At 41.0% G+C, this 17,708-nt stretch overlaps 5 non-coding genes across 5 annotated transcripts; all 5 read left to right on the plus strand.

Annotated features, from left to right (window-relative positions):
* The first annotated feature begins 4,855 nt into the window (after positions 1–4,855).
* Positions 4,856–4,928, plus strand: TRNAK-UUU (transfer RNA lysine (anticodon UUU)). The gene has a single exon. It is a non-coding gene; the product is annotated as a tRNA-Lys (tRNA).
* A 1,408-nt stretch (positions 4,929–6,336) lies between these two features.
* TRNAK-UUU (transfer RNA lysine (anticodon UUU)) lies at positions 6,337–6,409 on the plus strand. Its single transcript has one exon. It is a non-coding gene; the product is annotated as a tRNA-Lys (tRNA).
* Positions 6,410–7,817: 1,408 nt separating this feature from the next.
* TRNAK-UUU (transfer RNA lysine (anticodon UUU)) lies at positions 7,818–7,890 on the plus strand. Its single transcript has one exon. It is a non-coding gene; the product is annotated as a tRNA-Lys (tRNA).
* A 7,259-nt stretch (positions 7,891–15,149) lies between these two features.
* On the plus strand, positions 15,150–15,222 carry TRNAK-UUU (transfer RNA lysine (anticodon UUU)). Its single transcript has one exon. It is a non-coding gene; the product is annotated as a tRNA-Lys (tRNA).
* A 2,064-nt stretch (positions 15,223–17,286) lies between these two features.
* TRNAK-UUU (transfer RNA lysine (anticodon UUU)) lies at positions 17,287–17,359 on the plus strand. The gene has a single exon. It is a non-coding gene; the product is annotated as a tRNA-Lys (tRNA).
* The last annotated feature ends 349 nt before the right edge of the window (positions 17,360–17,708 follow it).

Below are 17,708 nucleotides of genomic sequence, written 5' to 3' on the forward strand. Positions count from 1 at the left end.
CGTCACTGTAAAATGGACACTGTTGCAATTTCTTTCTTTATAAATGTTTGAGAAAAAAAGATATGAGAAATGATGAAAGGAAGGTTCTGCTTCTTTTATAAACTGTTTTTTTTTTCAGCGGTACAAAGTAAGAGCCCGGATAGCTCAGTCGGTAGAGCATCAGACTTTTAATCTGAGGGTCCAGGGTTCAAGTCCCTGTTCGGTCGTTGTCTTTGTTTGTTTTATACTTTGTTAAAATGTAGAGTTTATAAAACCATGAGCAGCATATACAAGTTGATCATTTTAATCACTAGTCCTTCTAGTAAACATGGACTTGTTCCTGTCAAATCACTGTTTCTTAATACCACTTGGTACAGGCAAAGTTTCCAGCTAAGGATGTTTACTGTACATTTCTTTTCAAATGGAATTTGTGAAACAGGCACATCATTCCAAGATTCAGCAATTTTTTATGGCGTAAAGTTAACATTGATGAATTTTAAACATTACACCATGAGTCGAACAGATATGTTTCTTAACTTATGTTTCTAAGTAAACATAGGTAAAGCAACGTTTCAAGCAAATTGCTTTTGCTATCCTTTTATTTTAGAATGTAATTTATAAAAACTGTCACATCATACCAAATTGCTACATTGGTGTATTGAGTAAAACTAACATTGATGAATATTAAACACCAACACTGTCGGCAGGGGAGCATTTTTCCTCATCATAGATCACGCCTCTTTTTTTTGTGTTTGTTTTCCCATTTTATTCACGGAACGCAGAATAGGCGATATGTTGTAGAAGAGTAGAGAACGTTGGATGTCCACAACTCAAGCTAAACATGTAGTTTTTAGTCATGCGTAAATTTCAATCTGCTTTATGACGTCACTGTAAAATGGACACTGTTGCAATTTCTTTCTTTATAAATGTTTGAGAAAAAAAGATATGAGAAATGATGAAAGGAAGGTTCTGCTTCTTTTATAAACTGTTTTTTTTTCAGCGGTACAAAGTAAGAGCCCGGATAGCTCAGTCGGTAGAGCATCAGACTTTTAATCTGAGGGTCCTGGGTTCAAGTCCCTGTTCGGGCGTTGTCTTTGTTTGTTTTATACTTTGTTAAAATGTAGAGTTTTTAAAACCATGAGCAGCATATACAAGTTGATCATTTTAATCACTAGTCCTTCTAGTAAACATGGACTTGTTCCTGTCAAATCACTGTTTCTTAATACCACTTGGTACAGGCAAAGTTTCCAGCTAAGTATGTTTACTGTACATTTCTTTTCAAATGGAATTTGTGAAACAGGCACATCATTCCAAGATTCAGCAATTTTTTATGGCGTTAAGTTAGCATTGATGAATTTTAAACATTACACCTTGAGTAGAACAGATATGTTTCTTACCTTATGTTTCTAAGTAAACAGAGGTAAAGCAACGTTTCAAGCAAATTGCTTTTGCTATCCTTTTATTTTAGAATGTAATTTATAAAAACTGTCACATCAAACCAAATTGCTACATTGGTGTATTGAGTAAAACTAACATTGATGAATATTAAACACCAACACTGTCGGCAGGGGAGCATTTTTCCTCATCATAGATCACGCCTCTTTTTTTTGTGTTTGTTTTCCCATTTTATTCACGGAACGCAGAATAGGCGATATGTTGTAGAAGAGTAGAGAACGTTGGATGTCCACAACTCAAGCTAAACATGTAGTAACTAGTCATGCGTAAATTTCAATCTGCTTTATGACGTCACTGTAAAATGGACACTGTTGCAATTTCTTTCTTTATAAATGTTTGAGAAAAAAAGATATTAGAAATGATGAAAGGAAGGTTCTGCTTCTTTTATAAACTGTTTTTTTCCCCCCCAGAGGCACAAAGTAAGAGCCCGGATAGCTCAGTCGGTAGAGCATCAGACTTTTTTCAAATGGAATTTGTGAAACAGGCACATCATTCCAAGATTCAGCAATTTTTTATGGCGTTAAGATAGCATTGATGAATTTTAAACATTACACCTTGAGTCGAACAGATATGTTTCTTACCTTATGTTTCTAAGTAAACATAGGTAAAGCAACGTTTCAAGCAAATTGCTTTTGCTATCCTTTTATTTTAGAATGTAATTTATAAAAACTGTCACATCATACCAAATTGCTACATTGGTGTATTGAGTAAAACTAACATTGATGAATATTAAACACCAACACTGTCGGCAGGGGAGCATTTTTCCTCATCATAGATCACGCCTCTTTTTTTTGTGTTTGTTTTCCCATTTTATTCACGGAACGCAGAATAGGCGATATGTTGTAGAAGAGTAGAGAACGTTGGATGTCCACAACTCAAGCTAAACATGTAGTTTTTAGTCATGCGTAAATTTCAATCTGCTTTATGACGTCACTGTAAAATGGACACTGTTGCAATTTCTTTCTTTATAAATGTTTGAGAAAAAAAGATATTAGAAATGATGAAAGGAAGGTTCTGCTTCTTTTATAAACTGTTTTTTTTTCAGCGGTACAAAGTAAGAGCCCGGATAGCTCAGTCGGTAGAGCATCAGACTTTTAATCTGAGGGTCCAGGGTTCAAGTACCTGTTAGGGCGTTGTCTTTGTTTGTTTTATACTTTGTTAAAATGTAGAGTTTTTAAAACCATGCGCAGCATATACAAGTTGATCATTTTAATCACTAGTCCTTCTAGTAAACATCGACTTGTTCCTGTCAAATCACTGTTTCTTAATACCACTTGGTACAGGCAAAGTTTCCAGCTAAGGATGTTTACTGTACATTTCTTTTCAAATGGAATTTGTGAAACAGGCACATCATTCCAAGATTCAGCAATTTTTTATGGCGTAAAGTTAACATTGATGAATTTTAAACATTACACCTTGAGTAGAACAGATATGTTTCTTACCTTATGTTTCTAAGTAAACAGAGGTAAAGCAACGTTTCAAGCAAATTGCTTTTGCTATCCTTTTATTTTAGAATGTAATTTATAAAAACTGTCACATCAAACCAAATTGCTACATTGGTGTATTGAGTAAAACTAACATTGATGAATATTAAACACCAACACTGTCGGCAGGGGAGCATTTTTCCTCATCATAGATCACGCCTCTTTTTTTTGTGTTTGTTTTCCCATTTTATTCACGGAACGCAGAATAGGCGATATGTTGTAGAAGAGTAGAGAACGTTGGATGTCCACAACTCAAGCTAAACATGTAGTAACTAGTCATGCGTAAATTTCAATCTGCTTTATGACGTCACTGTAAAATGGACACTGTTGCAATTTCTTTCTTTATAAATGTTTGAGAAAAAAAGATATTAGAAATGATGAAAGGAAGGTTCTGCTTCTTTTATAAACTGTTTTTTTCCCCCCCAGAGGCACAAAGTAAGAGCCCGGATAGCTCAGTCGGTAGAGCATCAGACTTTTTTCAAATGGAATTTGTGAAACAGGCACATCATTCCAAGATTCAGCAATTTTTTATGGCGTAAAGTTAACATTGATGAATTTTAAACATTACACCTTGAGTAGAACAGATATGTTTCTTACCTTATGTTTCTAAGTAAACAGAGGTAAAGCAACGTTTCAAGCAAATTGCTTTTGCTATCCTTTTATTTTAGAATGTAATTTATAAAAACTGTCACATCAAACCAAATTGCTACATTGGTGTATTGAGTAAAACTAACATTGATGAATATTAAACACCAACACTGTCGGCAGGGGAGCATTTTTCCTCATCATAGATCACGCCTCTTTTTTTTGTGTTTGTTTTCCCATTTTATTCACGGAACGCAGAATAGGCGATATGTTGTAGAAGAGTAGAGAACGTTGGATGTCCACAACTCAAGCTAAACATGTAGTAACTAGTCATGCGTAAATTTCAATCTGCTTTATGACGTCACTGTAAAATGGACACTGTTGCAATTTCTTTCTTTATAAATGTTTGAGAAAAAAAGATATTAGAAATGATGAAAGGAAGGTTCTGCTTCTTTTATAAACTGTTTTTTTTTCAGCGGTACAAAGTAAGAGCCCGGATAGCTCAGTCGGTAGAGCATCAGACTTTTAATCTGAGGGTCCAGGGTTCAAGTCCCTGTTAGGGCGTTGTCTTTGTTTGTTTTATACTTTGTTAAAATGTAGAGTTTTTAAAACCATGCGCAGCATATACAAGTTGATCATTTTAATCACTAGTCCTTCTAGTAAACATCGACTTGTTCCTGTCAAATCACTGTTTCTTAATACCACTTGGTACAGGCAAAGTTTCCAGCTAAGGATGTTTACTGTACATTTCTTTTCAAATGGAATTTGTGAAACAGGCACATCATTCCAAGATTCAGCAATTTTTTATGGCGTAAAGTTAACATTGATGAATTTTAAACATTACACCATGAGTCGAACAGATATGTTTCTTAACTTATGTTTCTAAGTAAACATAGGTAAAGCAACGTTTCAAGCAAATTGCTTTTGCTATCCTTTTATTTTAGAATGTAATTTATAAAAACTGTCACATCATACCAAATTGCTACATTGGTGTATTGAGTAAAACTAACATTGATGAATATTAAACACCAACACTGTCGGCAGGGGAGCATTTTTCCTCATCATAGATCACGCCTCTTTTTTTTGTGTTTGTTTTCCCATTTTATTCACGGAACGCAGAATAGGCGATATGTTGTAGAAGAGTAGAGAACGTTGGATGTCCACAACTCAAGCTAAACATGTAGTAACTAGTCATGCGTAAATTTCAATCTGCTTTATGACGTCACTGTAAAATGGACACTGTTGCAATTTCTTTCTTTATAAATGTTTGAGAAAAAAAGATATGAGAAATGATGAAAGGAAGGTTCTGCTTCTTTTATAAACTGTTTTTTTTTCAGCGGTACAAAGTAAGAGCCCGGATAGCTCAGTCGGTAGAGCATCAGACTTTTAATCTGAGGGTCCAGGGTTCAAGTCCCTGTTTGGGCGTTGTCTTTGTTTGTTTTATACTTTGTTAAAATGTAGAGTTTTTAAAACCATGAGCAGCATATACAAGTTGATCATTTTAATCACTAGTCCTTCTAGTACACATGGACTTGTTCCTGTCAAATCACTGTTTCTTAATACCACTTGGTACAGGCAAAGTTTCCAGCTAAGTATGTTTACTGTACATTTCTTTTCAAATGGAATTTGTGAAACAGGCACATCATTCCAAGATTCAGCAATTTTTTATGGCGTTAAGTTAGCATTGATGAATTTTAAACATTACACCTTGAGTAGAACAGATATGTTTCTTACCTTATGTTTCTAAGTAAACAGAGGTAAAGCAACGTTTCAAGCAAATTGCTTTTGCTATCCTTTTATTTTAGAATGTAATTTATAAAAACTGTCACATCAAACCAAATTGCTACATTGGTGTATTGAGTAAAACTAACATTGATGAATATTAAACACCAACACTGTCGGCAGGGGAGTATTTTTCCTGATTTTTTGTGTTTGTTTTCCCATTTTATTCACGGAACGCAGAATAGGCGATATGTTGTAGAAGAGTAGAGAACGTTGGATGTCCACAACTCAAGCTAAACATGTAGTAACTAGTCATGCCTAAATTTCAATCTGCTTTATGACGTCACTGTAAAATGGACACTGTTGCAATTTCTTTCTTTATAAATGTTTGAGAAAAAAAGATATGAGAAATGATGAAAGGAAGGTTCTGCTTCTTTTATAAACTGTTTTTTTTCCCCCAGAGGAACAAAGTAAGAGCCCGGATAGCTCAGTCGGTAGAGCATCAGACTTTTTTCAAATGGAATTTGTGAAACAGGCACATCATTCCAAGATTCAGCAATTTTTTATGGCGTTAAGTTAGCATTGATGAATTTTAAACATTACACCTTGAGTCGAACAGATATGTTTCTTACCTTATGTTTCTAAGTAAACATAGGTAAAGCAACGTTTCAAGCAAATTGCTTTTGCTATCCTTTTATTTTAGAATGTAATTTATAAAAACTGTCACATCATACCAAATTGCTACATTGGTGTATTGAGTAAAACTAACATTGATGAATATTAAACACCAACACTGTCGGCAGGGGAGCATTTTTCCTCATCATAGATCACGCCTCTTTTTTTTGTGTTTGTTTTCCCATTTTATTCACGGAACGCAGAATAGGCGATATGTTGTAGAAGAGTAGAGAACGTTGGATGTCCACAACTCAAGCTAAACATGTAGTAACTAGTCATGCGTAAATTTCAATCTGCTTTATGACGTCACTGTAAAATGGACACTGTTGCAATTTCTTTCTTTATAAATGTTTGAGAAAAAAAGATATGAGAAATGATGAAAGGAAGGTTCTGCTTCTTTTATAAACTGTTTTTTTTTCAGTGGTACAAAGTAAGAGCCCGGATAGCTCAGTCGGTAGAGCATCAGACTTTTAATCTGAGGGTCCAGGGTTCAAGTCCCTGTTCGGGCGTTGTCTTTGTTTGTTTTATACTTTGTTAAAATGTAGAGTTTTTAAAACCATGAGCAGCATATACAAGTTGATCATTTTAATCACTAGTCCTTCTAGTAAACATGGACTTGTTCCTGTCAAATCACTGTTTCTTAATACCACTTGGTACAGGCAAAGTTTCCAGCTAAGTATGTTTACTGTACATTTCTTTTCAAATGGAATTTGTGAAACAGGCACATCATTCCAAGATTCAGCAATTTTTTATGGCGTTAAGTTAGCATTGATGAATTTTAAACATTACACCTTGAGTAGAACAGATATGTTTCTTACCTTATGTTTCTAAGTAAACAGAGGTAAAGCAACGTTTCAAGCAAATTGCTTTTGCTATCCTTTTATTTTAGAATGTAATTTATAAAAACTGTCACATCAAACCAAATTGCTACATTGGTGTATTGAGTAAAACTAACATTGATGAATATTAAACACCAACACTGTCGGCAGGGGAGTATTTTTCCTGATTTTTTGTGTTTGTTTTCCCATTTTATTCACGGAACGCAGAATAGGCGATATGTTGTAGAAGAGTAGAGAACGTTGGATGTCCACAACTCAAGCTAAACATGTAGTAACTAGTCATGCCTAAATTTCAATCTGCTTTATGACGTCACTGTAAAATGGACACTGTTGCAATTTCTTTCTTTATAAATGTTTGAGAAAAAAAGATATGAGAAATGATGAAAGGAAGGTTCTGCTTCTTTTATAAACTGTTTTTTTTCCCCCAGAGGAACAAAGTAAGAGCCCGGATAGCTCAGTCGGTAGAGCATCAGACTTTTTTCAAATGGAATTTGTGAAACAGGCACATCATTCCAAGATTCAGCAATTTTTTATGGCGTTAAGTTAGCATTGATGAATTTTAAACATTACACCTTGAGTCGAACAGATATGTTTCTTACCTTATGTTTCTAAGTAAACATAGGTAAAGCAACGTTTCAAGCAAATTGCTTTTGCTATCCTTTTATTTTAGAATGTAATTTATAAAAACTGTCACATCATACCAAATTGCTACATTGGTGTATTGAGTAAAACTAACATTGATGAATATTAAACACCAACACTGTCGGCAGGGGAGCATTTTTCCTCATCATAGATCACGCCTCTTTTTTTTGTGTTTGTTTTCCCATTTTATTCACGGAACGCAGAATAGGCGATATGTTGTAGAAGAGTAGAGAACGTTGGATGTCCACAACTCAAGCTAAACATGTAGTAACTAGTCATGCGTAAATTTCAATCTGCTTTATGACGTCACTGTAAAATGGACACTGTTGCAATTTCTTTCTTTATAAATGTTTGAGAAAAAAAGATATGAGAAATGATGAAAGGAAGGTTCTGCTTCTTTTATAAACTGTTTTTTTTTCAGCGGTACAAAGTAAGAGCCCGGATAGCTCAGTCGGTAGAGCATCAGACTTTTAATCTGAGGGTCCAGGGTTCAAGTCCCTGTTCGGGCATTGTCTTTGTTTGTTTTATACTTTGTTAAAATGTAGAGTTTTTAAAACCATGAGCAGCATATACAAGTTGATCATTTTAATCACTAGTCCTTCTAGTAAACATGGACTTGTTCCTGTCAAATCACTGTTTCTTAATACCACTTGGTACAGGCAAAGTTTCCAGCTAAGTATGTTTACTGTACATTTCTTTTCAAATGGAATTTGTGAAACAGGCACATCATTCCAAGATTCAGCAATTTTTTATGGCGTTAAGTTAGCATTGATGAATTTTAAACATTACACCTTGAGTAGAACAGATATGTTTCTTACCTTATGTTTCTAAGTAAACAGAGGTAAAGCAACGTTTCAAGCAAATTGCTTTTGCTATCCTTTTATTTTAGAATGTAATTTATAAAAACTGTCACATCAAACCAAATTGCTACATTGGTGTATTGAGTAAAACTAACATTGATGAATATTAAACACCAACACTGTCGGCAGGGGAGCATTTTTCCTCATCATAGATCACGCCTCTTTTTTTTGTGTTTGTTTTCCCATTTTATTCACGGAACGCATGTGGCGGTAGGGAGGGTTTGGCCCGGGGTTAACGGGGTTACCCCCCAAGGGCCCCCCTCTAACGTCGCCAGGGAGACAAGGGGTTAACTGGGCTGAGGCCCAGAAATGTGATTTTACCCTTGTTATAACCTGTAAATGTATTCTTCCCTGTTCCATTGTAATGTCTGGGTTAATCAGTACCTGCATAACACACACACTGGGTCATCAGGGGTTAATTGTGTAAGCCCAGTGGGCTAGTTAATGCGTTATCTGTGTATTCCCTTTGCCTCATGGACCTGTCTTGCCTGCCAGCAAGGTATTCTGAGCCTTGGGGTACAGCCTCCGGGTCACCCCCCAAGTACACACATATTAAAAATATAACTTTGTCATAAGAGGGACATATATTTTGGATAAAGTGACTTTTTGCAGTTTTTGAAATACACAGGCAGAATGCTAATGGTGTGCTAATGTACAGGCAGAATGCCTGTCTTTGTAATGCGTAAGGAACCAAATGGTGCCTCATATGAGTATTCACGTGAGTATTCACTGGAAGTGTATATCAACAGAGAGGTGTGATACATCGCCCTGATCAATAGGTAACTGACCTAATTGGTTATGCGAAAAGCAAAAGCCCACTTCAAAAGGTTTTATTGATGGGGCCAGGGGGGGGGGGGGCTATCCCCAACAGGATATCAAAAGTGAGTAACTTTATTAAATATAAGAATACTATGAGATGTCCTTGGCTGAACCGGCTAAGAATTACATAAGTGTATTGGCGAGAGTAAGCCGATCTTGGGGAGTCTAAACATTGAATATGTAACTGTTACGAAATGCCAGATATTAATATCTCTATTAATGTTCATATTACAATGTAATGATGGGTCTCTCTACGAGCGTCAGGTGTCCCAGAATGCAGTAATATATCTCACCTGACTGTGTGTATTACGGAAAGGAAGTTATGCAATGATTTGCAGTAAATATGAACTTTTGGTTAAGTCTGAGGAACCCCTGTGGTGATGAGCAGGAAAGGCTAGAATTTACAAACCTGATCATCAAAGACTATTTGGCTAATTGCTTATGCTTGGCCCAACGGACAAAAGGAATTAACCAGAGGAAGTGGGACTCTTCACACTGTCCACCCTGCTTCAAAGGGTTTGTTGATGGGGGGCTACCCCAAGCTGGAAGTCCCAAAATGAGCTTCAAAAGCTTCCAAGGGACATTTGGTAGCCGTCTCGGCACCTAAGGTTACAGATAGAGGGACAAACGGTTTATAAACTGCTGTCCACCCATATATCCTTTGTCTTCGTTTGCTGAATGATTTCCTGATTGCTGGATGAAACTGCCAGTTCAGATGGGACTGTTTTCATTATTTTCATCTTTTACGTAAGTGTCTATATTTTGCCTGTTATTGTATAATCTGTTGTGTTCACCTTTATCAAGGAATAAAATCACTTTATTATATCTTAAGTCTCGTCCCAGTTCAAACCCAGGTATATATATATATTTATATATAGTTTTTGGTGTACAATTACAGCCTGTCGCAAGCTCTCGTGACAGGCTTGTAATTAACTGGTGGCAGCTGGCGGGACTGAACTGGACCTGGATTACAGTATTCTGCGGGGTACTGTGATCCAGTGGGAACTTGATGGTAATTGCAAGTTCCTGGGACTAAAGATATTGAACACACAGTGTACAACACATAACACAAGATATGGCACCTCCTCACTGTTCCCCTACTTGTGAGAAGCATTTCCTCCAGAACCAAAGTGCCGGCCATCCGTCTGACTGGAGCCGGGCACTGAGACCAGAGTAGTGCATCAAGTCGGCGCGGGGAGCAGCAGCCAGCAAGGCTGAGAGAGAGACAGCAATCGGTGAGCATGAAACCCGGCAGGCTGAGCAAAGATCCACAGCTGCAGCTGCTGTAACCATCACACCGCCCGGAGAGCAGGGAAGGGACCCAGCTCCGGGACGGCAGAGACTTGTGGAGGGAGCGGGTGGTCTTGCACCAGGAGAGGTATTGGCCGTTGCGGCGGCCAGTCCATTTTACCCAGAATTGCTGGCCCTGATGTTTGCGCAGGAAGAGATGTCCCCAGCAGAGCGGCTCGAGCAGCTGAAGCTGGCGATGATCCGACTCGCTTATCCCCTCCCAGAGCCCGGCGCTCAGGCAACTCCGCTCTGGACTCCGTTGCCCCTTGCTGGGGTTAGTCCACCGGCGGCGGAGGAGCTCTGGAATGAGCCCGGCGCTCAGGCAACTCCGCTCTGGACTCCGTTGCCCCTTGCTGGGGTTAGTCCAACGGTGGCGGAGAAGCACCGGCAGTCGCTGCGGCACTGCCAACAAATGGGCCACAATAATGCCCAGTGCCCTGACCATGCGCGGTCAGGCGAAGAAGCCCCTCAGGGCCAACGCTCATGAGCTGCGGAAAAGATGACCCAGTTAGCGGCATCCTCTGATGGCTCCCGCCCAGCCGGGGCGACAACCCTCCTCGGGACGTCTCCTGGAGAACCTGGACGGGCTGCATCAGCAACAGTGGCGGAGAGCAGCGGCCACCCACCTGATCCCGGCGGAGAACCAGCGGCGGCGGCAGAGGAAAAACCGCCACTCCGGCATCCTGCCGGCGGCAGTTTTATTTGGGGGGAGGGACAGGGTTTGCGGGAGGGGGTTATTTTACCAAGTTTGCATGGAGCTGTGTTCCTCCACAAAGACCTGGGACCCTTGTCCTGCACCGTTTTACCTGTACCCAACCCGGGCGCTGTTGCGGCAGTGGCCCGGTGCTGCCCAGCCCAGATGGGGCCGGCGGCGGCCGCTCCAGTCCCCCTGCAATTGGGACCAACAAAGGCGGCGGTCTCTGCGGGGACCAGCAAGGTAAGCCAGACCAAGTCGCAGACTGACTCTGACTTATGTTTCCCTATGACTGTACCCTGTTGTTTCACTCTAGGGGTGACTGGGGGGTGGCAGGAGATAGGGGCACCAGGGGAGGGGAAGGAAGGGAAGCTTGTAGGGCAGTCAGAATTCCCCATTACCCTGGCGGAGCAGCAAGGGGACTCTCAGATAAGAGCCCCACTGTTGCAGCCTTGCTCTGGGCTGGAGGTATCAGGGGTTGTGGCAAAGTTAGACCACCCCCGGATTACCTGCCAGCCAGGAGCTAAGGTGGGTGCATCTGCACCAGCAACCCTGAGCTCATCCCCGGTAATGGGGAGACAGTGTCAGGGAGATGGCCTCACTCAGGTGTCCCTAGGATCCAGGTTAGGATTAGCTAGGGAGAAACGGAGTGAGGGGAGGCTGCAGGTAGGTAGCTCGCATCAGTTACCAGGGGAGGGGAAGGAAGGGCAGCTTGTAGGGCCGACAGGCTTCCCCATTACCTGGGCAGAGCAGCAAGGGGACTCTCAGTTAAGAGCCCCACTGTTGCAGCCTTGCTATGGGCTGGAGGTATCCGGGGTTGTGGCAAAGTTAGACCACCCCCAGATTACCTGCCAGCCAGGAGCTAAGGTGGGTGCATCTGCACCAGCAACCCTGAGCTCACCTCCGGTAATGGGGGCACAGCTTCAGGGAGAGGGGCTCGCCCCGTTAGCACCCAGCTCTAGGGTAGGATCGCCTGGGAGAGGGTTGGGTGGGCCAGTGGGAACCGGGGAGGGAAGGCAGCGAGTGAGCCAGCCAGTTGTCCCCATTACCCTGGCAAAGCCTCAGGGGGTGTCTCAGATCAGCAACCCCCTGTTGCAGCCTAGCTATGGGCTGGGGGTATCATGGGCAGGGGCCAGTTTGCACCACCCCAGAGATACCTGCCAGCCAAGAGCTGAGGCGGTTGCATCCGGAGAGATGCCCCTGGGCTCATCCCCGGTAATGGGGAGACAGTGTCAGGGAGAGGGCCTCACTCAGGTTTCCCTAGGGTCCAGGCTAGGATTAGCTAGGGAGAAGCGGAGTGAGGAGAGGCTGCAGGTAGGTAGCCCGCAGCAGATCTCAGTGAGAGAAGGAGGGCTAGTGGTAGCCAGGGAGGGAAAGCAGCAGGTCTTGCAGCTAGAGTTTCCCGTTGCCCTGGCAGAGCCCCAGGGGGTTTCTCAGATCAGCAACCCCCTGTTGCAGCCTGGCTATGGGCTGGAGGTATCCGGGGCAGTGGCAGGCTTGTGCCACCCCAGGGATACCTGCCAGCCAAGCGCTAAGGCGGTTGCATCTGGAGAGGTGCCCCTGAGCTCATCCCTGGTAAGGGGGAGACAAGGTCAGGGAGGTAGTTGCACTCAGGTAGTTCCAGGGTCTGGGGTAGGATTGCCCAGGGAGGAGAGGAGTGCAGGTGGGCTGCAGGGAGGTAAGCAGCCGGCTGAGGTGCTGGGCCTAGGGGAGGCTAGGCAGGGAGGCACCGTGGAGCAGGGGGAGATAGGAGGTCAGTGGGGTGTCAGGCAGCTGGCAGAAGCTAGGGATGGGCTAGGTAGGCAGAAAGTCCCTTGCCATGACAGGCCAGGAGTGACCCCCCTGACAGATTCCCCCGGGTCCCCAAAGGAAGGGCTGTGGGTAGATAGGCAGCCTGGGAGGAGAGTCAGGAGTATGGCGGAGCAGCTACAGGGTGACACAGAGCCAGGGCAGGTAGGGTCCCTACAGAATAGTGACATAACCCTGTCCCAGACTTGGTTGACAGGGAAGCGACGGTCTGTGCTGGATAGCTGGTCTCCTGCAGATGCAGAGACATGCCAGTCTCTGGGCAGTGTGCAGCCTGGACTGCACAGGAGCCCCTTTCACCATGGACTTGGTTCCCAAGGCACTGGGTGGGGGGCAGAGGGAGGCCAAGGAGAATGCCCGGCGTTGCAGGATCTGGACTTTACCATCCACGGTGTACTGGTCAATGCCGGAGGACAATTTTGCCAGGCCAATCCCTCAGGACGTATTGAGTGCGTCAAGAGCGCCAGTGGTATCCCAGGGCCATGGGGAGGCCGCTGGGGTACCAGGGGCCCTTGAGCAGGGGAGGTGTGGCGGTAGGGAGGGTTTGGCCCGGGGTTAACGGGGTTACCCCCCAAGGGCCCCCCTCTAACGTCGCCAGGGAGACAAGGGGTTAACTGGGCTGAGGCCCAGAAATGTGATTTTACCCTTGTTATAACCTGTAAATGTATTCTTCCCTGTTCCATTGTAATGTCTGGGTTAATCAGTACCTGCATAACACACACACTGGGTCATCAGGGGTTAATTGTGTAAGCCCAGTGGGCTAGTTAATGCATTATCTGTGTATTCCCTTTGCCTCATGGACCTGTCTTGCCTGCCAGCAAGGTATTCTGAGCCTTGGGGTACAGCCTCCGGGTCACCCCCCAAGTACACACATATTAAAAATATAACTTTGTCATAAGAGGGACATATATTTTGGATAAAGTGACTTTTTGCAGTTTTTGAAATACACAGGCAGAATGCTAATGGTGTGCTAATGTACAGGCAGAATGCCTGTCTTTGTAATGCGTAAGGAACCAAATGGTGCCTCATATGAGTATTCACGTGAGTATTCACTGGAAGTGTATATCAACAGAGAGGTGTGATACATCGCCCTGATCAATAGGTAACTGGCCTAATTGGTTATGCGAAAAGCAAAAGCCCACTTCAAAAGGTTTTATTGATGGGGCCAGGGGGGGGGGCTACCCCCAACAGGATATCAAAAGTGAGTAACTTTATTAAATAGGAGAATACTATGAGATGTCCTTGGCTGAACCGGCTAAGAATTACATAAGTGTATTGGCGAGAGTAAGCCGATCTTGGGGAGTCTAAACATTGAATATGTAACTGTTACGAAATGCCAGATATTAATATCTCTATTAATGTTCATATTACAATGTAATGATGGGTCTCTCTACGAGCGTCAGGTGTCCCAGAATGCAGTAATATATCTCACCTGACTGTGTGTATTACGGAACGGAAGTTATGCAATGATTTGCAGTAAATATGAACTTTTGGTTAAGTCTGAGGAACCCCTGTGGTGATGAGCAGGAAAGGCTAGAATTTACAAACCTGATCATCAAAGACTATTTGGCTAATTGCTTATGCTTGGCCCAACGGACAAAAGGAATTAACCAGAGGAAGTGGGACTCTTCACACTGTCCACCCTGCTTCAAAGGGTTTGTTGATGGGGGGCTACCCCAAGCTGGAAGTCCCAAAATGAGCTTCAAAAGCTTCCAAGGGACATTTGGTAGCCGTCTCGGCACCTAAGGTTACAGATAGAGGGACAAACGGTTTATAAACTGCTGTCCACCCATATATCCTTTGTCTTCGTTTGCTGAATGATTTCCTGATTGCTGGATGAAACTGCCAGTTCAGATGGGACTGTTTTCATTATTTTCATCTTTTACGTAAGTGTCTATATTTTGCCTGTTATTGTATAATCTGTTGTGTTCACCTTTATCAAGGAATAAAATCACTTTATTATATCTTAAGTCTCGTCCCAGTTCAAACCCAGGTATATATATATATTTATATATAGTTTTTGGTGTACAATTACAGCCTGTCGCAAGCTCTCGTGACAACGCAGAATAGGCGATATGTTGTAGAAGAGTAGAGAACGTTGGATGTCCACAACTCAAGCTAAACATGTAGTAACTAGTCATGCGTAAATTTCAATCTGCTTTATGACGTCACTGTAAAATGGACACTGTTGCAATTTCTTTCTTTATAAATGTTTGAGAAAAAAAGATATGAGAAATGATGAAAGGCAGGTTCTGCTTCTTTTATAAACTGGTTTTTTTTTTAGCGGTAGAAAGTAAGAGCCCGGATAGCTCAGTCGGTAGAGCATCAGACTTTTAATCTGAGGGTCCAGGGTTCAAGTCCCTGTTCGGGCGTTGTCTTTGTTTGTTTTATACTTTGTTAAAATGTAGAGTTTTTAAAACCATGCGCAGCATATACAAGTTGATCATTTTAATCACTAGTCCTTCTAGTAAACATGGACTTGTTCCTGTCAAATCACTGTTTCTTAATACCACTTGGTACAGGCAAAGTTTCCAGCTAAGTATGTTTACTGTACATTTCTTTTCAAATGGAATTTGTGAAACAGGCACATCATTCCAAGATTCAGCAATTTTTTATGGCGTTAAGATAGCATTGATGAATTTTAAACATTACACAATGAGTCGAACAGATATGTTTCTTACCTTATGTTTCTAAGTAAACATAGGTAAAGCCAAAGTTTCAAGCAAATTGCTTTTGCAATCCTTTCATTTTAGAATGTAATTTATAAAGACTGTCACATCATACCAAATTGCTACATTGGTGTATTGAGTAAAACTAACATTGATGAATATTAAACACCAACACTGTCGGCAGGGGAGCATTTTTCCTCATCATAGATAACGCCTTTTTTTTTTGTGTTTGTTTTCCCATTTTATTCACGGAACGCAGAATAGGCGATATGTTTTAGAATAGAAGAGAACGTTGGATGTCCACAACTCAAGCTAAATATGTAGTAACTAGTCATGCCTAAATTTCAATCTGCTTTATGACGTCACTGTAAAATGGACACTGTTGCAATTTCCTTCTTTATAAATGTTTGAGAAAAAAAGATATTAGAAATGATGAAAGGCAGGTTCTGCTTCTTTTATAAACTGTTTTTTTTTTCAGCGGTAGAAAGTAAGAGCCCGGATAGCTCAGTCGGTAGAGCATCAGACTTTTTTCAAATGGAATTTGTGAAACAGGCACATCATTCCAAGATTCAGCAATTTTTTATGGCGTTAAGATAGCATTGATGAATTTTAAACATTACACAATGAGTCGAACAGATATGTTTCTTACCTTATGTTTCTAAGTAAACATAGGTAAAGCCAAAGTTTTAAGCAAATTCTTTTGCAATCCTTTCATTTTAGAATGTAATTTATAAAACCGTCACATCATACCAAATTGCTACATTGGTGTATTGAGTAAAACTAACATTGATGAATATTAAACACCAACACTGTCGGCAGGGCAGCATTTTTCCTGATCATAGATCACGCCTCTTTTTTTTGTGTTTGTTTTCCCATTTTATTCACGGAACGCAGAATAGGCGATATGTTGTAGAAGAGTAGAGAACGTTGGATGTCCACAACTCAAGCTAAATATGTAGTAACTAGTCATGCCTAAATTTCAATCTGCTTTATGACGTCACTGTAAAATGGACACTGTTGCAATTTCCTTCTTTATAAATGTTTGAGAAAAAAAGATATTAGAAATGATGAAAGGAAGGTTCTGCTTCTTTTATAAACTGTTTTTTTCCCCCCCAGAGGCACAAAGTAAGAGCCCGGATAGCTCAGTCGGTAGAGCATCAGACTTTTTTCAAATGGAATTTATGAAACAGGCACATCATTCCAAGATTCAACAATTTTTAATGGCGTTAAGTTAGCATTGATGAATTTTAAACATTACACAATGAGTCGAACAGATATGTTTCTTACCTTATGTTTCTAAGTAAACATAGGTAAAGCCAATGTTTCAAGCAAATTGCTTTTGCTATCCTTTTATTTTAGAATGTAATTTATAAAAACTGTCACATCATACCAAATTGCTACATTGGTGTATTGAGTAAAACTAACATTGATGAATATTAAACACCAACACTGTCGGCAGGGGAGCATTTTTCCTCATCATAGATCACGCCTCTTTTTTTTGTGTTTGTTTTCCCATTTTATTCATGGAACGCAGAATAGGCGATATGTTGTAGAAGAGTAGAGAACGTTGGATGTCCACAACTCAAGCTAAACATGTAGTAACTAGTCATGCGTAAATTTCAATCTGCTTTATGACGTCACTGTAAAATGGACACTGTTGCAATTTCTTTCTTTATAAATGTTTGAGAAAAAAAGATATTAGAAATGATGAAAGGAAGGTTCTGTTTCTTTTATAAACTGTTTTTTTTTCAGCGGTAGAAAGTAAGAGCCCGGATAGCTCAGTCGGTAGAGCATCAGACTTTTAATCTGAGGGTCCAGGGTTCAAGTCCCTGTTCGGGCGTTTTATACTTTGTTAAAATGTAGAGTTTTTAAAACCATGCGCAGCATATACAAGTTGATCATTTTAATCACTAGTCCTTCTAGTAAACATGGACTTGTTCCTGTCAAATCACTGTTTCTTAATACCACTTGGTACAGGCAAAGTTTCCAGCTAAGGATGTTTACTGTACATTTCTTTTCAAATGGAATTTGTGAAACAGGCACATCATTCCAAGATTCAGCAATTTTTTATGGCGTTAAGTTAGCATTGATGAATTTTAAACATTACACCTTGAGTAGAACAGATATGTTTCTTACCTTATGTTTCTAAGTAAACAGAGGTAAAGCAACGTTTCAAGCAAATTGCTTTT

Source organism: Ascaphus truei, chromosome 10, assembly GCF_040206685.1.
Source record: "Ascaphus truei isolate aAscTru1 chromosome 10, aAscTru1.hap1, whole genome shotgun sequence".
Taxonomy (NCBI): Eukaryota; Metazoa; Chordata; class Amphibia; order Anura; family Ascaphidae; genus Ascaphus; species Ascaphus truei.